Source organism: Oxyura jamaicensis, chromosome 1 (genome assembly GCF_011077185.1).
Source record: "Oxyura jamaicensis isolate SHBP4307 breed ruddy duck chromosome 1, BPBGC_Ojam_1.0, whole genome shotgun sequence".
NCBI classification, from domain to species: domain Eukaryota; kingdom Metazoa; phylum Chordata; class Aves; order Anseriformes; family Anatidae; genus Oxyura; species Oxyura jamaicensis.
In genome coordinates this window covers 37,584,976-37,612,445 of record NC_048893.1, presented here as the reverse complement: position 1 = coordinate 37,612,445, position 27,470 = coordinate 37,584,976, and the positions used below count along the sequence as shown (strand labels likewise).

At 41.0% G+C, this 27,470-nt stretch overlaps 1 protein-coding gene across 1 annotated transcript in view; it reads right to left on the bottom strand.

Moving 5' to 3' along the window:
• CNOT2 (CCR4-NOT transcription complex subunit 2) overlaps positions 1-17,661 on the bottom strand; it is a 60,055-nt gene extending 42,394 nt beyond the window's left edge. The window contains exon 1 of the mRNA XM_035335599.1: positions 17,589-17,661. The gene's annotated coding sequence lies outside the window, so the exon portion shown is untranslated. The remainder of the gene's footprint in view (positions 1-17,588) is intronic.
• Positions 17,662-27,470: the final 9,809 nt, after the last annotated feature.

The following is a 27,470-nucleotide window of genomic DNA, read 5'->3' as shown; positions in this document are numbered from 1 at the left end:
AGCTGGTGACAGCAAACGGCTGGCTAACTGGGTAAGAGCACCTCTCCCGTGCAGGCGTTTATAGTGTTACAGGGGGTTTATGCAACGACAGCGACAGCGTTGCCAAACCAGCAGTTGGCATCTCCCTGCCCACACTGACTTACTCCAGCACTCGTTCCTGTGCTCATTAATCCGTCATGCTCCAAGTGTGCCCGCGGATATTGAGAAAAGGCTCCCGCAGCACTGTTCCTAAGCAGGTCTGATAACAAATGGGACAGACGCCCAGCTGGAACTTGGCTGCTTCCTTCTGCTGACAAGCAGCCACCAGGCAGCCTCCTCGTGTACCAAGACTACCGCTTCTTTTTATTACAGGTTGATAGATCAACATCCAATCAGCTACAAAAGAAAACACTAGCAAAGTTCGTGAAGCACTTTAAAACACATTTTGGATCACTTTGAAAGTAACAGTGATGTCAGTTTTGGTACCTTCCCAGGGTCTGGAAGGATGAGGTGAGGCAGCAGTCAGCTCTCGCCCAGCAATCAGTCCTTCATTCACACACAGGAACGTACACACACTCATATTTATGCTAACACCACCTTACAGAAGTGGTACTCCAGCTGCATGACATTTTATTAAGTAAATAACTCCTATCTACTTGGCTTAATTCCGTGAACATCTCTTACAATCTCACAACAAGACCACTTCTATTCTACTCAGGGAACTGGTCCTCCATCGCACAGAGCACACGGACAGAGCAACCACTCACTATAAATAAAGTGTACAAATTGTACACTGCCATCAGTTTGTCCTCCACTATATTATTCGTAGCTTCAAGTCAATGCTAACCAGCCAAAATGCAGACCCAAACCCAACAAGACCTTTAAATACTTCTGTGGACCATTTCCTACCACTAACCATTAGGGGTGAACTAAAAGCATCTAATGAGAAGTTTGCCGCTGCCATTGACCTCTACCCTTCAGATGAGCACATAACACACTACCACCAACGATGTGTATTTCTATGCTACTCTGACAGTGAACAGAAGTAAAAAATGAAAATGAAATCAGATTTCAAGAAACACTCTAGTACAGCGTACTTCAGCACACCCAAAAACTTGTTTGTTAGCAATAACCTCAGCTACATTATTGGCACAGAATTTGTCTAAGGAAAAATTACTTATTTTTTTTTCTTAAGCTGCAGAAAGATCTTTACAATCATCTTTAAAATAATGCTATGATTGCATACGACATTACTTTAGCAGCTTGAAGCAAATATATTATCATTTTAAAACATGAAAACTAATTACACTGCTGCTTCGCAGTGTTATATAGGTAGTGCCCAAGGACAGCTCGCTCACGACATCAACACAGGAAAGTCAAAAGTAAGAGGATACTATAAAATCCCCCCGGAGAATGAATATTTTTAATTTTGCACAGAGCAGGAAAATTGATCATTGAGTTACAACTGATAAAGCTCCTCATTATAAGAGCTGAAAATTTCAAGATAATACAAATTTTAAAAATAAACCATTTTAGGAGTATGGGCACTCTGTGCTGCTCCTCAGATGACTAGGTATTGCCAGCATGCACGCTACCATTATGCCAGAGAGCCATTACAAGTTACAGTCTCTGTACGATGTTCGGCAGCTTCCACCACCCTCCAGCCTAGGGCATCTGATGTTGCTGTTTTGCTTTTAGCAAGCCAAGTCAGTAGTTCACTCTATTTTTATTTCCTGTTACAAATCAGTGTTTTCAGGTAAGGTAACATACCTGCCTATCTGAAGCAGCTACAAAAGAAAGCCTCAACGAGCCTTTCAGCGAAATGCAAGTGTTAATTCACAAGTCACACAATGGTAACCACCAAACCCATCTGCAACTTAAGTCAAAACACGGAATTTGGAATTCCACCAGTTGGTATTTTTGCAAGACAGCATAAAACTTATTTATAGGAAAAGCTGCTATCATTTATGAACCTACTTCTCAGTGTCAAAGATAATTCCAATTTGGCACAAAGGGGAACAGTTCTACAATAGAATATGAACTGCCAGCTTGCTTGATGCAGCCTCAAATCCCAACCCTTCAGTGGGACGTGTTATGGCTATTAAAAAAACTTACACAAGTACAAATAAAAAAAATACTTTTCATTTTCAGGATGCAAGAAAAACAAAACCTGAAGTTGGGACACTTTGTTCCCTGTGTAATTTCACAACCCCAGCCTCTCCATTTCTCCAAGGTGACTTACAACCTCTACCAGAGCACGCTCAATGCTTACACCATGGTTACCCTTCAGATAACAGCTCTGTACTATCAACTTGGCATAAACAGTTTTTGAATGAACTCTAATGAACTTCGTACTAGCACAGATCTGTACTCACTGTAAGAATACAATAGTAAAACATGGCTTTTGTCCATCTTCATCACTGCTTTTATCTTCTTTTAACTTCAAAATAGTTAGATAAGTTAAAATCCCAGAAATATGGAAAACTGAAATGAAGACCACCACAACACAACTGAGAAACAAGTCTACCAAAGAAATCAGAAGGTTGGATAGCTTCTAGAATAGTGTCGTAGTTTGTGTGTCATATAGTTGATTTTTTTTTTTAATTCACTGAACTCCATAGAAATCAGCCGCCATAAAACAACTTTCATTTACAGGCTGCCTTAAGTACTTGGAGATACAACCTGCCTCCTTAAAACACCACATGGCTTTTCCTTTCAGAACGGAAACAATATACCAGATGACACGCACAGCAACTTCTATGCAGAAACTCAAGAGCATGAAAGAAATGAAGGACATTTAGTTATGATTACAAACTATCCTCCACTCGCATTCCCAAGAACAGACATCTAAAAGCTAGTTTTCCCAGTGTTCAGGGAGAGCAGTAATGCTTTCAAAAGCTACTCTAAAACTGCGAATCCGTGCTGTATGCAAACTATGTCAGTTAAGTGCAAAAGTCACTAACATCAAACAAGCCACAGCAAAGCCACAGACATTCCCCTGACAAAGACCTACAAGCTAACCGTTTTAAACCTTTAACCATGCTTAACTACTATGAAACGAACATTTTGAAACTCTCCCGAAACAAAACAACATAGCAGGAAGAACAACAGAAACTATCCCTCATTAAAATAAAATAATCATCACCTAAATTACTAAAACTTGAAAATTTAGATCGTAAGAAGCCCCATTTGGTTTCTTAATATGGTTGACACCATGTCCATTCTGGGAGCAGGTTCTGCTCCCACTCACCACAAGCACAGGATTTGGAAGATGCAAGAAGCCAGCAGTGGTTGGGGCTATGACTGTTCCCTAAGCTGTGTGGATACTTCTTATGGATCTGATCAACGAGGTGTACTCACGAGAAGAAGACACAGGCCAGGAAATAATCTTTGAACAAGACATTCAACAGAATCCAAACATAGAAAAGATATTTCAAAGATGTGAAAGGTAGCCAGCAAAAGAAGAGCAAATGAACTAGCACTCTGGATCAACCACAGAGAGAAAGCCAGAAGCTGCCCAACTCATTCTACCTTATTTAGCAAAGTGACCCAAGCAGAAGCAGTAGCGTGTCCCTCTGTAGACATTGCAATGAAGTCATGGGTTGGCACAGGGACGGGTTGCCCACGGAGGTGGTGGAGTCATCGTCCCTGGGGGTGTTCAAGGAAAGGTTGGACGTGGTGCTTTGGGACATGGTTCGGTGGGTGACAGTGGTGGAAGGGGGGTGGTTGGACCAGATGATCTTGGAGGGCTTTTCCAACCTTAATTATGATTCCATGGTTCTAAGTTCTAACAGGGCACACACCCACACACACACTGCAGAACATGCAGCTGGATCATCTGCTGAAGAAACATTTTAAGGATTTTGTCAATCAATCAGGGACAGTGGTTACTTGTCTGATATTATAAACCTGGTGTTACTTAGCCAGCAACAAGAAAAAACTAAACCAATATATCATCTTCAACAGACTGTATAAAATATGAGTACATTTACCCACTTTCTCTCTTCCTGATGCTTCCAGTCCCTTGGAGTATTTACAGACCATTTAAGACTAAGATTGGCTCTAGGCTGGATTTAACATAACGTTTTACAATATTAAGCCAGAAGTACTCTACACTTGACTGTGAAATGCCCTTCAACTTAAATGCATTGCCATAAAAATGATAATTTTGAAGGAAGTGACAATTGTGCCAGTAACTTAAGTATCCTATGTGCTGGGTGATAGAAGTCAACTTCAGTGTTATTCTAAGTATGCATGCAGAGAAAAACAGCAAGAACCTTTTTTTTTTAAAAAATAAAAAAAATTACATACCAGCATACTGTTACCTACTTACATAACCCTCACAGACATACTATTTATAAATTGAGCTAATTTTGTGGGTTATTTTTTTCAGCTTTTAAAGTACGCTTTCAGTTGATGGCCCATCAAGAAAGCTATCGGCTTTTAAATGTGCATTGTGTGCATCACATTTATTTTTTGATTTTTTTTTTTCCCCGGGAATACCATCTGATCTGAAATCAGATATGCTAAGAAACCAAACTTAAGCAAAATTAAATTCAGTAAACAAGCTTCTGAAGTACCTATGCTGTCAGGGGAAAACAGACCCCAACAAACAAAAAAAAAGAAGGAACTGATATACAAAGCTGAATTTCTAGAAAACTATTCAGTAAATACGTCCATGGTAATTTTTTAATATGAAATTGAGCCAGTCTCAAAAAGGAGAAATTCAGCTGCCAAGTTTGCAAATAAAAATAATTTTTAAGAACTATATCTCAGTTTCCGTTTACAGGTCACCTGAGTCTTTCAGCCTAGCCAGACCAGGAACAATCGCTTTTTTAATAGGAAGAGTACTGTGCTAATCAAAATGCCAAAAAAAATTACTGAGGTCATGAAACAGTGCAAAATCATAGCATCACCTGAGTTATGGAAAGATAATCACATTTGCTTCAAATATTCTCATAACAACTGTATTTCTACAGTAGCACTTCTAGCCCCTCAAAGCTTATTATTTGAGTTTCTTTCTACTGGTATTTGAACTCCAGCCATAAGAAAAATTCTCATTGGAAGACATCAGAATTACTTCACCCTTTCTTGTGTTCAATAATCTTAAATTTGTCCCACGATGTAATTCAGAAATGCACTGGTTAAGAAGTGCTTGCAGTTTCGACTAAAAATTGATTTCACAATTGAATGCTTCATGTTGTTACATGGACTGCGTTAGAGCTTTACAGTATTCTGCTGTATACACAAACAACTTTTGCTGTACTTCAGAAATCAGCTTTTTATAACAGATTGAAGACATCCTCCAATTCAGCAAGTTTCTCTCTTTGAATTCTATCTCAAGTTTTATGCCCGGGCTTGACTTTCTATTAAAAAAAAAAAAGTCAGAAAAAGATACTTTACCCATTTGGAAGTTCTAGATCCCCTCAGATGTACCCTAAAGAGTCCCTTAATAGGGCATACATAATGATAAAGCCCAACTTTAAAAGATTAAGAAATAAGCTACTGAAGTAAATTCTTTAGAAATAACTAAATCCTATTCTTTCCTCCAGTCCTCAAATAAGTTGGAATACATCATTTTCTTAAACATTACAAAACTCAGAACTAATACATAAAAGTACAGTTTCTGTATTCAGAATTCTGATTAAAGAAAAAAACAAACAACAACAACAAAAAAACACTAGTTTCTCTCACTTACCAAGCTTTATGTGCTTCAAGCTAGTTCAGTTTCAGTCCTAAGGTGCTTCCAACTACACTTGCCATGGTAGCCAAAGCACCTTTACTTTAGAACTTGCACAAGTCCAATCAACTTGGAAAGAAGCAGAGTAGGTACAGATATACATAAAACACCTGTATTCAGCCATGAGCATCCCATGGTGTCACGGCAAGTATACTGTAACTCCTCCCTAAGAAGGTGTGGGGGGGAAACCACACCACTGAAATAAAAAAAAAGTGTAGCCTTTATCCAAATATAGGTAGTTAGAGGCCACCTAAATGAATGACAATCCTGTGACAGAGCAGCAAAGTCAGACTGAAGTGTAAGTGCCTGCTGCCAGCAGGACAGCAGTGAGCTCAGACTTCCTGGCTGTGCACCCTTCAGCCCACCAAACTCCAAAGAACTCAGACAGGTGTGGGTAGCAGAGTCACTGCTCTTGATGTGCAAACCTGGAATAATATTTACCTTCCTCAGATGATTCACAGTTCCTGTCTTTTTGGCTGCTTCTTGACTTAAGGTTACTCATTTGTCAAATGCCAGAACATACTGAAGAAACAACCCCCAAATGTTAGCTCTTGAGAGTCAACTCTTTAAGCTGTATCAGGAATCACACACCAATTCATTCTGTCACTACGCAGACCCCAGTTTGTTGCTGTTTATTTGGGGAGACTGGGGAGAGGGTGAGGGGGGAGGAATTGGTTTTTTGTTTGTTTGTTTTTTTGCATAAGGGGGATGATGCTGAGAAGCATCCTGTCCCAGTGCCCGACCACCCTCTGGGTGCAGAACCTTTCCCTATCCCCCAGCCTGACCCTCCCCTGTCCCAGCTCCATGCTGTTCCCTCGGGTCCTGTCGCTGTCCCCGGAGAGCAGAGCTCAGCGCCTGCCCCTCCGCTCCCCTCGTGAGGGAGCTGCAGGCCGCCATGAGGCCTCCCCTCAGCCTGCTCTGCTCTGGGCTGAACAAACCCAGGGACCTCAGCTGCTCCTCATGGTCTTCCTCTCTAGACCCTGCACCATCTTTGTAGCCCTCCTTTGGACACTCTCTAATGGTTTTATGCCCTCCTTACACTGTGGCACCCAAAGCACTCACAGTGCTGGAGGTGCGGCCGCCCAGCGCGGAGCAGAGCGGGACAATCCCTTCCCTCGCCGGCTGGCAGTGCTGGGCCTGATGCACCCCAGGGTGCGGTTGGCCCTCCTGGCTGCCAGGGCACGCTGCTGACTTACACGCATTTTGCTGTCGACCAAAATCAAAATATATAATCAAGAATTAAAAAATGCCAGCAGTAAGGTGTTCAAACAGGGCCTAAGTATTCTGAGCCTTAACTGCGGGATCTCAATTTATCCATGGGACACCTGCAGCTAGATGAACAAAATAAAACTGTTGAATGTGTGGTCTTGTCCCTCAGGCCCACATATGTCCTTAGGCCCACTTCTAAGGAGACAAACAACCACTAAGTTTTCAATGGTATTTCTCTCCTGTTAGTAATTGCAATATCCAAGTGCTGTACCCCAACACATTTTCACAGCATCACTTCGGCAGCGTATTTCAGTCTACTCTTACAGTTCAGAGTTTGGAATTTGCCTTTCTTTCCCTGCCTTATAGTTTTCCTTCCAAAACATGCCACCTCAACCACTACCTGCCCTCAGTCTGCTCTCTTCTAATCTCAACGTGTTCCCATTCATTTTCCTTTAGCAGCCAAAAACAGCAAACTTTTAGAAAATAGTAATTTCTTACACAGAAAAGTAGAGCATACATAATTCAGATAACTGGAGAAATGAACCCTTTAAAAAAAAAATAATCACACCAAGCTCTTCTCAAAGGCTTGGAACTCTTCTTAAAGGCTTTCAGGCACCTCAACACCCTTTTTATATTATGGAGCCCAGACAGCACACAGCATTCAAGATGAGGCCACACCAACACTAAACGCAGCAGGAGAGTCACCTCTTCTGACCCTGCTCTGCCGTGTTTAAAGCATCCCAAGATGCAGCTTGCCCATTTTGTTGACATAGCACACTGCTCACTCATGAAATGAAATTAGTGTTAGAACTAGTTATATAACAATTTAAGTAACATCAGCTGAAAACTCAAGCGGGGAGGTGGTGCAAGACAAGGAGGTAAAGGAGGTGTTGGGAACAAAGACATTTCATCACGAAAAAAAATTGCAATTTGCATAAGCAACTGAAAACAGGGTATTTCAACAGGGAAATGCCAGCCCGCTGTTGAAGTACCCACAGTAACAATGCTCTTGTTACTGTATTCCTCCTCTGCCAGGATGCACTGAAACAGGACATTCACTTAACTAGTACATGTTCCATGGTCTGTGTGTGGGCATGCAAAAGGAAAAAGAACTCAAGGGACAAAGGCACGCCTGTAACTAGAATTAAGCAGGTTAAGGAACGATGAGACAGGCAGTAAGCCAGATCTGAATTCTAACATCTTAGGTTGGACTTCTGCTTCACTATAAAGAGGTCCCGCCACATGAAAAGGTCTTCCCTAACAGTTACAGCTTCAGTACCAACACAAAGAAGTTTAGTGTCACTCTACCCAGTCAATGCCTTTTTCTACAAACAGACAACTCAGATGATGCAGACATGGACCAAGAGCTTACCCCAGAAAACGACCCGGGTGCTAACCCAGTCCAAGTTGCCCAATTGCTCTCACTAATGTTCCACTTAAGAAGCACAGATAATTGCTCCCAGTACGACAGAAATGATATGAAGGTTTCATTGAAGGTTTCTACATTGCACCTGATTAGAATTAGTCCCCAAAAGTTGTAAGAAAATCCTTGTGGGACTAATGTGCAGCATTGATTTTATACTAAAAGAAGGTGCTAACAGTTTTTCAGTATTATATCCACTCTGAGTAGCATGTTAACATCCGATACTCTTCGCAAGAGTCCATCGATGTTCTGGAAGCCAGCCGTCTACAAGTACAACTTACTGAGAGCGAGAAAAGCCGTTTGCCCTGCAGAAGATAGGTACCTACTTGATGGCCAACTTCACTGCAAACAGACCGTCCACTTTTCAGTGCTTCAAAACAGATAGCTGTGTGTTACCCCACAAATTAATGTCAGCTTCATTATACCTTCCCTTTTAAACATATATGCACTTATTTACATACCAGCCAAGTGTAACATTAAATCTAATTAAATATATATATACAAACACACATGTAAGTCTCCAAAATGGTAAGACATGGTTAAAATAAGATAACTTCAAGTAAAAGTGGCACGCTATACAAACAACAGTTTGTGTACTGACAGCCTAACACCTTGATAGTTTTGTACAATTAAAAACTCTTTAATTCACATGTAAACTATACCCCACTGCCTCCAAAACCTTTGCTAAATTTCTTCTATTTGCCAAATGTGAAACTTTCCCAAGAGAAAGTTGGTGGTGAGCAGAGAGAAAAACAACACTCAGAAGTGTGAGAGGCATCCAGGGGACAAACAGTGAAGAAGACCAGCAGCAACAGCACTGGCAGGGCAGAGGAGTGCGGAGACACGAGGGGACGAGGAGGAAACTCATGTCAGCTGTGGCTCACAGCCAAGGGAAGATAGTTGCTGATACCACAGCTGAGCTGAGAAGCGACTCTGGGGTTAGGAGGACAGCACTGATACGCCTGTCAGTAAGCACCCGCTCCGTGCCACTGGGAAAATGTTCTTCCCCTTTCTCTTAATATCCTGATGTGGTCTCTTGCATCACATCTGAGCCAAGCGGCTATCATTTCATCTGCTAGGCTTTCATATGCCAGCTTTCTCTGCACAGTCACTACTGTAAAGTCATGCACTTCCAGCAGTATTTCTTAGCAGTTTCTACACACCCTACTCAGTTGAAGCCAAAACCAAAGATTGATAAACTTTCTAAACCCATGCTTCTGTAATATATTAAGGCTTATCAAGTTCTGTATCTTACAATAACTATCATTAGGTAGTCTACATCTGCTAACTGGCCGCTATCTTTTGTTAGTTCATTTACTATTTAAAAACTTTTGCATTATATATCAAAGACAAAGTTTATAAACAGAGAAAAAAAACAGAGTTTGAGGTAATTCAAAATTGGGTCATATCCTTAAGATATATGATGTGACACAAACATCTAAATCTTCTGTCGTGGGAGAAGAATAAGAGATGAAGGAACAGGAACCTTTGACTTTTTATCTGCTAACTTGTTTAAAAAGCAGTACTGCCTACCTATTCCTTCCGGGACACAGCCAAAGCTTTCAGGTTTAAACATTGTATTTGAAATAAGCCCTAGCTCCCTAAATATTTCCTACAGTTAAGTGCTATACAGTAAGATGCAGATCATGATTACTATTGATACTCCACTGGTGTTTTTCTCCCCCCCTCCATCCCCTTTTATTAGTTGGATGGAGTTTGTTGACATGCAGTAATTCAGAACTAGGCCCATTATCACTCTAGTTTTTGCCAGGAAAAAAAAAATATATATATATATTGTTGTAGTTTAGGGATCACAATATATACAGGACAACTCAAAAGAGCACAGCTAGTTTTAAAAGATACCTAGCAGTACATTCACATATACAGTATGAAGGTAAGCTGCAGACCACCTGTTTGAAGCATCGTCAAGAAAAAGGTAATGCCACTGTTTTTATTTTATATTCAATTTTAAGAAAGTGTTTCTTTTGGTTTGGTCATCAGAGAAATACCTCAAAATATTCTGGCCAAAAAAAAAAAAAAAAAAAATCACTCTGCACACAGAACACATCAAACATCTTGTCTTACCTTAAAATACAACTGGAAAATTCAAAACATTAAGAATGTTTAATATATTGAATTTTTGAAGACAAAATATTTACGAGCTGCCACAGCTTCCTGGCAACATACTTGCTTCTCAGCGACACCCCTTCTCCAGACACCACACGCACAATAAAGGCGCACTCTGCAAAGGCAGACACCTTTCCCAAGAGCACAGGCAGGTTAAAGTTAAAAGCATGTATGTCTTTTTAGCACGTCCTAAAATATACCTAAGGGAGTCTGTGACTCTTCAGGGGAAACCCAAAAATGCAAAGTTAACCAAAGGACAGGGGTATTTTACTTTATTTTTAAATGAAAGCATTAAGTTGCTTTAGGAAGCAGGTTTCTTAAAATATTCCAGGGCCTGTTTCTTGTAACCTTCTGGCTACAAAGCCAGGCTGTGTTGTGATTACGACTGTGCAGGGTTCAGCCATAAAATAAAGTATCACAAAACAACTCTGATGTTTTTACACCATATCTAAAGAACAAGGACACAAGCAAAAATCAAAAGAATTACTGAATTTATTTTAAAGATAGTGAAAAAGTAGCAGACTTGTTTTACACTTTAACTTGCTGAACTGCAATTGTGTGCTGATTTTTTATTTTTTTAATTTTTAAAGCATTAAGTGCTTTCCAGAAAGAATTTGCGGAGTCAGATACTGTTCCACACTGGAAGAGAGAAATTACAGACTCGGTGAGACCCCTAGCATGTCAAAACAAATACAAGCACCAAGCAAAATTAAGAAAGTAGTCAAGTAGAAAGGCATGAGAGGTGCATTTACTAATCTTCCACGTGTTTAATTTAAACCTATTCAATCACTCTGTTCACCATTACGGTTGTCAAGAAATGAATTAATTAGCTGTTGCGCTCCCTCATTTAAGCAGGTGGACTTCAGTCAGACTGCCATACTGTAAAACCTTGGCTCAGTGTGCACTGTAAAGCGTTCAAATACCAAAAACTGAAATAACATGTCATTTTTCATTCTAAAGCAATTCTCCTTTAGAGTGACAGACTTTATGCCACAACATTTTAAAACAGAGCTACCCCAAATTGGCACTCTGAGCTCAGACTGCAAATGCTGCTTAGACCTGGCCCAAGTCCCAGACATGGGATGTCCCCTGCATCTCGTACCTTCCTCCCAGCGTCTCTGAAAGCAGTGCCACACGTATTTCGAGCACTAAGACAAGATGGCAATGTTCAGTGCCTCAACAGCCTGGTAAAACCAGCAACAATACAGCACTTCCTGCTATTCTGCTCTGATTAAAGAAAAAAAAAAAGTGCTTTACTGAAAATAGGACCACTCAGCCTTCTACTCAGATGTGTAGTCCTGCTCACAATGAAAGTTTTGTCTTCAGTGAAGCGTTTGCAAAAGCAAGCCCTCAACTTTCAGTTTTTCTTTCCCTACATCTGGTTTCATAAAATTCAAAATTTATTCCTGGCCAGCAGTATTATTACACCTTCATCTAGAGTTGCAATAGCAAAGCACTCAAATCATTTTTAGTCTCAATCCATTTTCCCAGTATTGCAGAAGGGGCAAAATGCAAGAATTTAAATTATGACACCGCAATCTGATGCCAAATTCTTTCAAGTCTTCTCAGGGTCAGCCAAATCCTGGAAGACGTTTTTGCTTCTCAAATGACCCAATCCTTCCCCTCCACCCTGCACAGTGTTGAAGCAGGAATTTTAAAAGTTTTGCTTTTAAAAAGAGACACGGTTCCAGCATTAAATCTCCTTCAGGAAAGATAATTGGATGGAGAACGAATAATTTACTTGCCACATTTCAGACTGTAGAATAATTTCAGAGAACTCCATCCAATTTATCTATGTATTAAATATAAAAAAGAAATTAAGATTTGCACTCAAAATCCAAATTAATACTTCAAAGGCAACAATATATCTCCTCTGAGCATCAGGCTAGTAAAAATACAAAAGGTGATATATTTCATCAGGAATCTATATGCTGGTAACTGGAGGCAGTTACAAGTTACACAAATTGGTAATGTAACTATTCCTAAATTAAACAAACCATCAGCCACATAATACAGCTCCTTTCAACAACAGGGAGTGTACAATAATTAGCTCCCAAAATCTAGAGGCGGCAAAAGCATTCACAAATACTGGAGCATTCTTTGTTTTTCATCCCCTTCGCTGCTGTCATAATTTTAAAAAACTTGACTTTGAATCTCTGTGGTGCCGTCCTTTTGTACTGCATTGTTCATTAAGCGTATTCTTTGCCACTTTTGTTAACCCTTCCCCCCCTTTTTGAAAAGGAAGTCATCCAAATGCTCACTGCTACAACGAAAAATGCTCCTGGAGGCAGCATACATAAACAGCCTATAGAGAAGCACTGCGCAGAATTTACAACTGCCAAGGCCTGATCATAAACAAAGTGGTTTTCTAGTTCTGTTCTTTGCTGCACAGAGTTTATCTTCAGAAAGCTAATTTAGAAACAGCTCTACTTTTAATGTATGCAGGTAAGAATAAAATAGTTAAAAAAACACAACATTCCTTATATTGTCTGGATATACATGTTACATCAAAAGCCTAAAGCTCATTAACAGGAGAAAAAAAGATAGCAAGATTGCTGGATCACCCACATTTAAGTGAAAGGCAGGAAAAAAGAAATCAGACTCACAAACAATTTATTGGAATCTGAAGGTATACAATTCTCAAGCAAATTCTGTTGCAGGCAAACCCTTTGCCTCCAAATTTGTAGATTCCTAGAAGGAACAAGTTAGATCTCACTGCTTCTAAGGCACCGGTGAGAATTTTGTTAAACAACTGCAAAGTCCAGACGGCTCACTGAACTGAACACCTGATGAAAGCTTTGAAAGCAGAACGAGGAAGAACAGATTTGCTACTGATGGTTGGTCAAAAGCAGTTTACTTCAGACTGAGAAGCACTGTTGGAGGATAGGAATGTTGTTTAGGGTGTTCCAAAATCAGCTCTTAAGCGATAGCAAGTCAGCTGGGCGGATACAAATGCATAACCGTGACCTGCTACAGTCTGAAGTTACAAAAATTTGATGCAAGCTTTTGGGATTTTGAAGCAACAGAAGCCTTCTACGCAATTATTGAACTGTTCTTACATTTGAGGGGCTGCATAGAAAGATTTTATTTATTTATTTTTAATTAAAGATTCACTGCACTGTGAATCATCACCAGCACCACTGAGCAGGATTTTCACCTGGTGAAAGGTTTCACAGCAGCAGGCCTAGTGTCATTGTCCTGCTCTTGGCCAACTCATGAAATTGTGATTTGGCTCTGCTAGATGGCTGCAGAACACCACACCGTAACGAATGGGGCAGGACAATGTAACAGCACAGCCCCCATTTACATTACCTTAACTGCTAAGAAGCTGTATCGTATTTTCATCAAGCCCCTTCCTCAGGGGCTGCTGACAAGTTGCAGAGTATGAGCAGCAACTTAAATTCACAGTTTATTCCTGTCGGGATGCACTGAAATCCGCACAGGGTTTGCTACACATCCTGTCCAACCCTGCCTGCGGCTGGCACGAGGATCCCTGGAACAGGAGCAGGAGACGAGCCGCGGGTGGCTATCGCTTCAGGCACCGCTTTCACTCCGCAGGGCACAAACTGCCCCGCAGCACCCTCACGTCTCCTCTTCCTTACCTGTCCAAGTGCCCCTGCATGGGAAAAGGGCAACAACAGTCTATAAAGGATCCTAAAAGATCTTAGCTGCTAGCCTTCATGCTTCTCAATAAACTGCAAACCCTCAGTCTGAAATTTCAACTGGAAGAACTCAAAATATTGACCAGTACCAGTTAATTTGTGCTTCAGGTACTAAAATAAACCTGCTAAAAGAAAACAGTCCTAAAAGAACAGAATCTGTCAGCACACCACGAAGAACATGCGGAGAAGAGAGACGTGCTTTGAAGGTTTGTGGCTTTTTTTTTTTTAAGGAGATAAATTTGCTAAGCTTTAGATTAAACGCTTTGATAGCTGGTTTGGGCATTGGCCTAGTAAAGCAGAAAAAAATGAAGGACTGAATATTTTCTTTTAAGTAGAAAGCTTTTACTTCATGGTTACTTTGGAACAAAATAATCCAACAGATTTTTAGTATGTTATGGCTCTGAACTTTAAAAGAACTCTCTGTATCCCCTAAGCATTCATGTTTCTAGACTTCTTGTAAAGTCCATAGTCAAATTAACTGACAAAAGATTGAAATGAAGCTGCTTAAGCTTCTTACTTTCTGGGTATGAAGTGCAGCCCTTGGTCCTTGTCTTCCTCTTTTTATTACTGTTTTACAGTTTAATAGCCTTCTTACCACAATTCTGATGCCTTTCAGAGGAAAAAGTCTTTTCAAATCTCAATTATTTAAATTGATCCAACAGATTTCAAGGGAAGAAAAGACAGGGTTTAACTTAAAAATTCAGGAAAAATACAGAAAAGATGAGTTCCTTTAGGAACTTAGTGACTTCTAGCATTTCTTATCTGATCTATCACTCTGTACTGATGATACCTGCTAATTCCTTCTCATCAAGAGATGAGCAGGTGTGCTGTTCCATGAGAACAGCTCGTTGTAGAGCTCTCTACATTCCCCAGTTTCTTTCTGTAAAAAGCTATTAACTTTTATCATGTCCCTTATATGAAAGTTGAATTTTACAGTTTGTTTCTCTCCCTACCCCAGCATGTATTCATATGGACTATTATATCCTCTAAATCAGTGTCTCTGAAATATTACTACCTCATTCTTCAAAGCCATAGATTTGTTCTCAATGACTTAATTCAAATAAAAATCCACATTTGAAAACATTCTCATAAAAAACATCCCTCTGTTTTAAGTTCTGCTCTAAAATATCTACTTTTATGGGAAACAAAACATACATTGTATACAGCCTTCTAGGAGAGGATTCTGTAAAAGCCCTTGTCATCAAAAACATTAGACTGGAAAAGAACAGGAAGAGAAGAGCGCACAACTAAAGCAGGTTTCTTTAACAAGACAAAATCATGTTAACGCTACAGAAAGAATAGAGCTGAAGATTGCACACAGTGAATTAATGACTTTCCATCTATGAATCCAGTATTTCAAAACAGGTCTGTCTGGTACTACTTCATAAAGCATCAGATCTAGCCCAAATTTAAATAAGTAGGGCTGAGCAGCCACTCCTGAATCACATGAGGAGGAGCACACAAGCTCTACCAGTCCTTAATCCCCATGCCCTGATGGCTGTATCCATCTCAACAACTTCTGACTAGAAGTGATTCTATTGCTGGATTCAGAGCAAGAAAATTCACAAAGAAGGCAAGCCACCTGTCTTCCTTACCGTGGCGGTTAAGTCAGGATGGGTCTCGTCTTCACGACACCACGGGTACCTTGAACTGCCACTTCCACACTTCTGGTTACCAACCTGCATGCTCTGTTGTACCTTAAATGCTGACTGACAAAACAGAGCCCTCACCTGGATAAGGAACTGTAATCCCATGCTACAGCTGCTTCAGCCTCAGCTTTTTTCAAGCAAGTCTCAGAAGCTACTTGTGAAAAGGCATGCTCTCTGATGGGGAGGCTAACTACACATCCCAGCTTGGCTTTAGGAAAGGCAAAACAACCCAGAGAGTGCCTCGGAAGCACAAACAACACACTGATAAGCTATTCCAAGGCAGAAGAAACCAACCTGGGCCAAGCATAACTTTTTCCCAACCTGTTTGTAATGCTGGGACAAAAGCTAGGAGCACGCAGGAGGGAAGCCCGCGGCCAAATTCAGATCCCAGAACTGAAGGCTAGCTGAGCATAACAAACAACCCACGGCAAATGGAAGAAAAAAAAAAAATCCTCAAAATGACTTCTGGGACTTTCCGCGGTACAGCATTAAATTCAAACATGTATGTGCCAAAATGTAAAACAAAGTAATCACAAAAACAAGCTGGTTTTGAGGTTTACTGACTCTTACATGCTCATCTTATTTTAATGAGTCTTAAACATGTCATGACATGTCACTGGGAATGTGCCCATTCTCCTTTCACTTGGTATTTGGCAAAACCCAGAAGCTAACTCGTACGTTTTTAGCTTTGCATCTTTATACCACGTTCATTTTTTCCCCCAATAAACTGTAGGCTCTAATCAGCTTACAATCTGCAATCTGCTGAAATTCTTTCCCAACTCAGAGCAATTCAACAAATTCTACTTTTTGCATGGCACAACACCTGCTTAGAAACAGTTGTTCTTTTCTTCTCTACTTCTTAGGTCATAAACATGGAAACTGGCCACATTATCTAGCATCCTGATACGTGACTTCCAATAACAAACTGAAAGCACTGACTTTTTAACTCGGTGATCTCAAGAGACAACAGAAAAAGTGGTAAGACTGACCTTCCCATCTCCGAAGACAGATGTACTGAATTAAATGCAATTCTATCCTAAAATAGCCTATGCAGTTAGCATACATTTCAGGATAAACAACAAAAAGTTGGTTTATGGGATGTTTTAGTCTTTTCCAGTTCAGCTGAAGGAACACTAGGGATGCTAAAAAATATCCACTTACAGAGCATACTATATTAATATGAAAACCTTACACAAGGAGATTTTTTAAAATAAAAAATAAAATAAATTCCAATTGTGACCCATATGTCCAAGTACAGAACTCACCTACCCCGCAGTACTGCTGCAACGTTACAAACATGGAACCTTGACTCATTTTTATTATGATTACAGAATACTGTAAAAGAAAAGAATTTACTCAAGTGTAACTACTATTGTACTGAATTTTGATGCATTAAATGTAGCAGGACACCAGTCACTAAAAATACAGATGTCCATGCCCAATCCCTTCAGAACTTTGTGAAGTTACATTCAACTTTGGAAAAACTGTCAGAAAGAACACCTTGTAAATCTGAAGAAAAGTATTTGTAGCATTTTTAAAAGCATATATGAAAAGTAAACATAGTTGTTTCAATTTCTCTCTCTCACCCGCACACACCATTCCATTCCTTAAATAAAATCTCATTATAAAGGTGTTGCACTTGTTAATACACTTCCAAGTTACTTCCTTCAACACCTCCTCGTTCAATCCACCGCCTGAATATTTTAAAGAGCAAAATGTTATGTTTTGATGGCTATCCCACTCCCTTCGAATAGGATTCTCCTTGAAGAGCCTTAAGTGCACTAAAAATAGCTACCTACCTACAGACTGCACTTTTGCCCATTAATTTTTTGTCTCTGCTGAGGTAAGCAAATTTTGACCGATGAACACTTCCTGTAAATGAAGTAGATTAATAAAACATCATTAGTAAAAATATATTGTTACCTTCTAAACTTCATTCAATTCTTATTGTTCCATAAACTGAAAAAAGTCCATTTTAAAACACTTAATGCACTGAAAATAATATAAGCTTGAAATAATAAGCTTAAAATAAAAGATTTCTAAATAGCTTTAAAGCAAAACACAAGTGCAAAAAAAGCAATAATCACACACGTACTGAAGTGAGTCATTAACCACCAAAACTTCACTTTTCAAATGAATTTAATAGTATTAATTAATAGTATTAATAGTAGTCTTAGGGGGAAAATGAATCAGCTGTAAGCTTTAAAAAAAAAAATCATGTTCACAGCATGAACTCAATGACTACAGAGACCTAACGTATCTCTGCATCCTTTGTCAACACAGAAAGGCTCCGATTCCTTGATCCTGTAAAGTCAAATGATTCTAAAAACACTACAGAAAACCACATAAGACATCACAAAAGCTCCCATATTATTTTTAACCGTGCATATCTTTCTCTCTGCTAACCCCAGCAACACCTGAATACTGGCTGACACTTTGTTGTACACCTTAAAGGCAATTTCGCTCCCTACAAGAAATAAGGAAATGCTCCCAGGCCACCCTTGAGACAGCAGAGGAGGAACAAGTACAGATTCCTGCCTTCAGTTTTCAGAGATAACTGGAAAAACAAAACCAGAAACTGGAGGCACTGAGAATCCATGTTTCCAAATCCAAAGGAGAAGGAAGGAAACCAAAACAGTCCCTGACAGAAATTGGGGTTCACTGAAGAAATAATGGGGAGGGAAAAGAAAAAAAAATGTGTTTGGGGGTGGAATTAGGAAAGCAAAGACTTTGACCTTTTGGGATCTTCAGAACCAGTGCACTCTGGCTGTAACTTGTAGGGAAAATGAACAACTACATCAGAGAAAAACCACATCATGGGAGTCTTAAGCGCAGAGTGCTATTCTAGGAGCTGAGGCTAGTGAGATCACCATTCCCTCTGTACAAAGTTGTATTTCATCGCACCAAAAAGCCAAAAGGCACATTTGCACCCTTAAGACTGCACTCTCAGGGACACTCTCCCTTCTCCAGCATCAGCAAAGCACAGCAAAACCCACTGCTGGAAGCAGGACTTGGCACAGCTGGTAGAGGAATGGGTCTTGACAGCTAAATCTTCACCTGACGGAACAGAAATGGTACCAGATGCCGTAGGCAGCCCACAGGGTTGGTTTTTAAGGAAGGGATCTTTGTAAGAGTTATGTTCACTATAAAAACACAAGGCATAGTGCTGAAAGCTTACAGACTGATCCTTCTCATCTGATGAGGGACTGGGTCCTTAGGGAGGCCCAGCACTGTGTGACATAAAGCTTTAAATATCCAAGACTCCAACTTCAGTTCTAAACTCACAATGTATCACCCCACGTTAAGCAACACCAGCTTCTTTACCTGTCTTAAAATTCTGCTGGTTTAGTTCTAGCATCTATACGCTTTACAATATTAAGCTTTTCTTCTAACCCTGTATTCATTCAGGCTGTACTGTTTCCTTTATTTCATTCAATTCAGACTTGCTACAAGTGGAAGGTTTCTTGCATCTGGTCTTATAAAACTACAGATGGGAGTGCGTACCACACCTGACGTGCAAATATAAGAAAAACTGTACGGGAAATTAAGGAAGAAGGGTTATGTTCTTTTCCTGAATTGCTATTGGAAATTTAGTAGCAGCATAAACAACTGCTTTTAGGGTACAATCAGTGAACAGAGTATCAAATATCAACACAAAACAAGATTTCCCCTTTCCCTTGCAAGAAGAGAAAGGACTTGGGCTGCAAAGCCTCCCTAGGCAGCGCCACAGAGGTAGCTGAGGTTCAGCTTCTCCCTCTCATCTCTGAACAGCAATCAGCCAACGACACCAGATCAGCTCCAAGTCCAGCTCCAGTGGAAGAAAGATGCCTCGTGCCACTACAACACAGCCATTACCAGGCCAAATAAAGCAGCACTGAGGAAGTTCTGTAATGCTCCAGCCTTGCCATCCCAGGGATGGCAATTAATAAAGCAGGGTGAGCACATATCCAAGTACCAAAATATGACTTGAGAGAGCCCTGTTAAATAAAAAGAAAATGAACACATTATGAATGAGAAACTACCAATTGTCATCATTTTGTTATATATATAATGTTATATTGAGACTGCAACTTGCCAATACAAATATTAGCCTATTTCATTTACACACAAAAATTCTGATTGAAATCGCTGTAATTCCACCCCATTACAGGGTTTTTGTTCTCCATGTTCTCTCTCCAATGAGAAATGAGAAATCCTGCCTCTCAAAGACATACCTCATGCTCCAGAGGGGCTGGCAACTGCTGCTGTCTTCTGGAGATGACTGCAGTTTTTGGTTCCTACTGAACTTTGACTTCTGCAGAAGGTGGGCGCCGGTATCTACCGGGTAAAAACCAGGAGCTGCCAGACCCACCAGAGACCTCGCACAGCCAGAGACCTCGCACAGGAGGAGTCCATTCCAGGGCCTGACTGCACTCACCAGAACTCCCTCCGACCTTCTAAAACCCCTTTGTACAACAAACATCATGATGATCTTATCTCTTCCCGGAGGGCAGAGAGCAGTTTTTCTTCTCCCTTTCCCTTTTTACTCTAGAGGCACAGTCCCTCCTTTGTGTCCTTACTCCCCGAGGAAAACAGCTTAAGTTCTTCTCTGACCTCCTGGGCCCTCTTTTCTAGACCCATGCTCCTCTCCAGTCCTTTTAATGGTTACTGTACTTCTGTAAGTACGATACTCCACGTGAGGCCCTAACATCTTTTATCGCAGCACTAGTATTTCCCTGTGCCTTGTACACATACACATACAGCCTGGAACAGCGTCTGCTTCCTCCTGGCCCTCACCAGCACGCCGCTGACCCGGATGGCTCACTGTGCACCACACACACCGCTCAGCTCAGTAAAATGAATACGGAACCTTAACCGAGGTGCAAACCCCAGGGTTTCGCAGTGAAGTATTTACACCACAGTTTTCACAGAATCGTGGAAGGGTTGAGGCCGGCAGGGCCCTCTGGGGCCCTCCAGGCCCAACCCCTGCCCAAGCAGGGCCACCCAGAGCAGGCTGCCCAGGGCCACGTCCAGGTGGGTTTTGAAGATCCCCATGGAGGAGACCCCACAGCCTCTCTGGGCAGCCTGGGCCATGCTCAGGCACCCGCAGAGCACAGAAGTGCTCTCAAGCCAAGTTCAACCCACAGCATAGGGTTAGTTTTTTCCAAAATCTTAACCACGTGACTGACTCTATTCTACCAGCTTTTGGTGCCCGCAACACAATTTAGCGCCACAAACCTGAAAGAAACTGAGAAGCAGCTTTGCTAGGTGCTTAAAAGGTTTAACAGAAAAGGAAAAAAAAGCAGATGTGACACCCCCTGGGAACTATCACATTTTAAAAGAAAGTTAAACACAGAGGAAAAAAGGTCACAGAAAAATTAATTTGTTAAAAAGGAGAAAGTGGATAAGCTCTTCTTAAGCATCAGCTTGACTTTTTCTCCCCATCTTTGTTTTTCAGAAATACCAGGCACTGTCTGTGTTGACCCAGTCCCACTCTGACCTCCAGAAAACGTAACTTGGAACATCTGCCTTCATACCACCCAATCCTAGTTAAACAAACCAAACAAAACAACCAGAACACACACAAAACAAGAAAACCCAAAGCCACTACCTGCCAGCAAAACAGGAAAATACTTCTTGAAGCATTCTGAACCTTAACAAGGATGAAGATAGTTTTAGCAAAGCTAGAAGAAAGGTGCCTCTGATGTTGTCCTTACATACAGTAAAGACAAAATGAATTATTTAAATAATGAAACCCTTTCAATATTGAATATACAAATCCCAGTAAAAATGTCAAAATAGTGTTTATATTGAAATAACATTAACATATACACATCAATTTTGCATAACATTTCCTCTCTGCCGCGCTCAGAAAATAGAGCCTGCTTCTACTCATGATACGGTAGTTTAATATTTGCATTTTAAATACTGGAGAAGGATGCCTGCACTCTTCCCTGTAGAAGAATTACTCTGGAAGATATTCCCTCTGTAGTTGCATACTCATTAGTCACTAGCCTTGCACTCATTAGTCTGGACTGATTGACAGTTTCATTATTTTCTACTTTGGTTTGCTGTTGCTACAGTTAAAAGATTAACCTATTTCAGCATCTTCTGTCAAATTTTGATAATCTGATGCTGCTTGGACTTTAGATACTTGAGAAACCTTCAAGTGATCGGTTATCCTAATCCCAACCTCTTCTGGTCCTTTCCAGGAACAAACCTTGTACAAAGAAATCTCTCTCCTCCAGTCTGGTCTAATGCAGGAAAAAAAGAAAAGGTTCCTCTAGGTAATGAAGGTCTTTTGTACGCTGCGCTAGGCCACGCAGATCTGCATCACAGTGTCTTTGGCAGTAACGTAAAAGCTCATAAGCAGACAGTTGTGTGAAGGAGCTGGCTTTCAAAAGCCACACTGAAGTTTGCTTTAGAGTCAGTCAAGGGAAGTATCAGGGAGGAATTGCTCTCTGGGGTGACCTCTATCCACTGTCTACAGCAGGAGCCCGAGCAGGTAGGTGAGCCAGACTTCCAACTCGCAGGTAATTAAATACAGGCAAGATAGATCTGGTCACTGAGAGAGTCTTCATCTCCTGTGATCTTACTGACTGGAGCAAACTCAATAATCCTAAATTAGTTACCCCAGAACACAAATGGGTTATGGTAAAGAGAGCATCATTATTTTGTTACACTGCAACGCAACACTGTTTAAAATGAATGATTAGCCACATGCGACAAACTAAGACCAAGCTTGCCTCTTACTGTATTTATCTGCAGCACATTTACTTAGGCTCTCGCACACTATTTCAACTGCATCCCCTTCTCATCTAAGGCAGCTCTGACTTGCTCTTAGTAAATCAGGACGCAGCACTTGAAACCTGAAGTAGAGCAGACACCAATGAGCCGCACTTAAAACAATCAAAAATGATTTAGAAAGCGCTCAAACACGCTGAACTTTGGCAGGGGCTCAAAACAACTCCACAAAAGGTAGTTAAGAGAAAACAAACATTAAACACAAAGGAGCCGTAACCTTGCCTCACCTCTTACCAGCCACTGCCACTATGATGTTCAGCGGGAGGCAGCTGGCAAAGCACAACCTCCGCTACCTCGCAGGCAAATTTCACCTGCGTGACCCGAGTGCCATGCCTGGCAAGGACAGGAACAGACAAAATTCCAAAGGCTTCTAAAACTTCCTATTGTGCAGATAAAATGAAGTGGGAAAAAGAAATACTTGACATTTGTTCTACTAGCTGCTTCCCCTTTTTCATTCTTCAAGTGGTTAAAGACGACCTTTCCTTCCATATACAGGTCCAAAATACAGCATTATTTTCCATACGGAAAAAAACATCTAACTTTCACAAAGAAAAATAATGCAGGGAAGACAGAAATTCTTGTGTGTTATCTCTACTAAGAGGTCTCCCTGTAGACCACAGGTTCCAAAAGCTTTTTGAGCTGGCAGCACTCACAGGTTTTTATTTGTATTTTTTGAACTCTATAATATAAGGTTTCTGATTCTATCTTGCGGCCCCCAAAAGCTCACAAAAGAGTAAGGGCTATTCAAAGGCTATTCAAAGTTATCAAACCCTAAGCAGGTATTCAGTTTCTGGCTGACAATATTCACAACCAGTAACATTTGTTCAAGTTGCTCAAATTTCTGCATTAGCCTGCGTGGTCTGACAACTCCTTTTCATCTCCCTGTTAATCCCCGCTCATATTGCGCCTCAGATAGCATAAATTTTAACTCCCCATCTATCTGTGCACAGACCGGTGTCTTCCCCAGTATCCAGGGTGTGTATACACTTTGAAGATTTCATCTGAGTGGTGAATATCGCACGGGAAGACCACTTACATCCAATAAAGACGACTAAAAATGGTAAAGCGCTCAGATTTCAGACTGTCAAAGAACTTCTAAACAGGTTTTAAAAGCTGAAGCAAATCTCACCGCAGAACCACACAAAACTGTGGTGTTCCAAGGACACCAGCTTGGGTCCACGTTGAGCAGACGTAACAAAGGCTGCCTGCTGCGACCGATGGCAAGAATGAGCCAGAAGCCTCTTTGGGCAATGTTCTGGTAAGCAAAACTTCGTGAGGTATGCAGGGAGAAGCAGGAAGAGTTCCACCTTCACTGTTTTGTTGAAGATCCACATCTCACAGTTCTGCAGGTTAATCTTGGGGTGGGTGGGGGCATCCCAATTTCTTACCAAGCACTGCTTAGGGTCTCTTTTATTAGAATAAACACTAATAATCTTCTTGTCTCCGCTGATCATGCCCAAAGGGAAGCCTCTCTCTAGAGAAACTGTCAGAGAGCAGAGATCCCAAGGAATGTTGTTCCAAAACATTTCATTCCAGAGGCTTAATTGCCATCACTGTAAGATTCTGTTTATATCCATACTGAGCATATTTCCAGTGCTAAAATAACCCCAAACGAGAATAAACATGCATATAAAAGGAACTCTAGATGGCTACATGGTCAAACAGGTATATAAAAAAAAACAAGAAGCTACCTGGTTTGGGCCAGTAAAGGTAAATATTTACAATGTCAACGGAAATACGGAATTTCCTGTTGTTACATGCTTGTATGGTCTCACAGATTTGGTCTGTTACCTGGAAGTTACAGGTACCCAAAACATTCTGGCTGCTTTTCCAGCCATCCTCCTATTAAAAAGGAGATTTCAAAATACCCACTGTAGACAATCATTATTTTAACCCCAAATTTTCATTCAAGAAACGTTAAATGAATATTATCTTAAACATTGGAAAACATTACTGCTGGTTAACAGGGAACTAAAAAGCGCCTTCAGGTTCCCAAGAAGATGCTGAGGCAGGTCCAAACAGCAGCGCTCTGAGGGGTTCAGATCCCAACACATCACTGCAGTGCCAAAATCAATCGAATTGACATTTCAAGAATTTTTCTCTGAATGAGTAACAGAGCTGACAAAGGTCCATCTGTAGACATCCGTCTCTAAAATGACGGTCTGAATTTCCCATTTAGACCCAAAACCATGAAATGACTCACTTCTTCTACAGTTCTCAAAGCACACAGAAAAACTACAGATAAACCCAAACCTTGGCACATTAATTTATTTGGCTTTTGATGTGACTTCACAATATTGTCTTTGATGCTGCTATACTATATTGATACACACCACATACTCTGCTTTAGTCAAAAGTTCCCGAAAACTGCTGTGACATTTCTAATTCCTCACAAAAAGCAACTCTGAGCAGCAAGACCAGCACATCCTATCTTAGATTAACCAGGATCAACTCAAACTGTAAGGAGCAACACATTACAAAGACAATCCTGAGGGACATCACAGTGTAAAGAATTAGTTGCTATAGGTCTAGGTATTTATCTTACCACTGAGACTTAACGGTCCTAAATCCACCAAGGCAGAAAAGCCTTCACAGATGATGCATCCACAATCACCCCGGTCAGCTGCAAGGACGTAAATAAAATTTCTGGGCACTTAGCATGCAGTTTAGTTCTTCAATGAGACAAAAAGATGCTTCAAGTTAGTAAAACAGTTTTTCTGAGTCCCTTAAAAGACCCCTGCTTCATTATTACGAAAAGAAAGGAGTAACATCAGCATAAGAGAGCCGACCAACCAGATATTTTACTGTTAGTAGATTTGCATTGGTACAAAATACAAAACAGAGACACTTCCTCTGTGATGCTCACTTCCGTGTTTCCATTCCGGTGCCTTGCAATCAAGAATGCTTTCCCTCTGCAGTGCAACACAGCTTTCCCTCGTGCACAGTGAAAGTCCACAACAGGATTCCTGAAGGGAAAGGCTGAGCTGAGCTGTGTAACAGCGGCATGCCTGGTGAAACTAGTGGCTGATGTATCAAGAACAGGACAGAGGTCAAAGAATAAAACGTTACAAGGAAAAGTTACAAGTTTCCTTGGAGAAAAAGGAAACTGCAGGCCGGGGATACAGCCACTGAGCTGAAGCTGCTGGGACACCTGGAGCGACACCAAGGGAAGGAAAGCAGCTGGGTTGTAAGCTTCAGGCTGGCAGTACCTCTCCGCAGGTTTGAACAGAGATTAAGGAAAAAGCCAAACTGAAGTCTTCAAGCTCTGTAAAAGACATATTGCTTGGAAAAGAGCAGAGGGAAGAGAAGTGACTGAACTGTCAGGCTGAATCCCTGACGGAATAAAAGATCGGCACAGGCCAAGCTGCATGGTTTACTAAAAGGCTGATCCTCTACAATGCCTACAAGCATTTTGCCCAAAGCAGATATATTTTTTGCATATCCTGGGTGCTTTACAACAGCTACCCCTATACACAAACTATTAAAACTTTTCTGTTTGTCTCAAGAAAACTGTACAGGAAGGCAACACCGAAAATGCTTCCCCAGAGCTTCTTGGCCTTTCTTTTCACCAGCAGAGGAAGCAGAAGGCTGCAGCAAAGCACAGCTGTGTTCACAAAGGCCACACCGGCAGGCAAGGACACCTCAGCTACTGCAGAACATCCCTGAGGTTGTGGGATGCCTCCCTTTCTCCTTCCGCGTTAAATCCTAGGAGTGCAGCCCGCACTGAAACCAATGACAAGCAGGGAGGGTAGATTTAAAGGCCAGAAGCCCAGGGTGAAAAACTGCAGCTTGGGGAAACACAAAAATAGTAAAATATTGTCAGTAAACAGGGGATGGCACCAAGAATACTCCACCTGAACACCAATTTCAGAGAAGGGCTGTCTGGTTCAAGTAACTGTGGGCACACAAGGATCTGTGTGAACACATGTGGATTGTGCTTCAATGGAAAAAAAAAAAAAAAAAAAAACAAACAAAAAACATCTAAGAGACAACTCCAATAACTTAACAACAACTTTTTGTTTAAAAAAAATAATATATATATATATATATATTTATTTATTTATTTAAGTTATTTGGTATACATCACGGCAACCAAATCAAATTTTATATTGGAATTGGATTTCCTTCTGCTTCCTCTAAGAGATTAGGACTTCTCCAGGTTTCCTTCTCCTTAATTCCTCAAGTACCACATGCTGACATGGAGCTACGGACACTTAGCTGCGCTAGCCCAGCGTAGTCAAACACTTGCGCCGTCATTTTGCTTCATCTTCTCACACAACACAGCCCAGAAACTACCATCACCAGGACAGAGCTGCCCCTTTCTGCTCTTTTTTCCAGCCTTTTCATTTAACCCAGCACCACAGACCCATCTCCCATGAACGTTTCAAGCACTTTATCCATCATGAAGCTCACAGAATGCAGCACAATAGATAATCCCCAGATGCCCTTACTTTTAGGTTGTCAGGACAGTAATTTTACAGTAACGCAGCAAAACTCAAGTGCTATTCACAACGAACAGCTGCCCATCTCCTCGGCAGGACTTCCTATCACAGGGATAAGGAGCCGTGCTTTCACCTTGCACAAACATCCTTCTCAGAAAGACCCGAGCACACGGCTTCAATAAACATACCTGTTGTGGACTTGGTTAAAACCACGAAACACTGGCTTGTGCTCGTCAGCTCTGCTTGTGAGCACATGCCTCATCACCAGGAAAAGTTACTGAAAATATTTTTACTATTTTTGTTTACTGGGTTTCAGAGCGCTTTGCAGTAACTGGTTTCATTCTTAGTGGCACTGCCGGGGCCGTACAGGACTGCTGCGCACTGCTCAGCCTCTCCTGCTCGCTGCTCAGCCTCTCCTGCTCGCAGCACCAGAAAGGGCAGAAAACTCTGACCCCA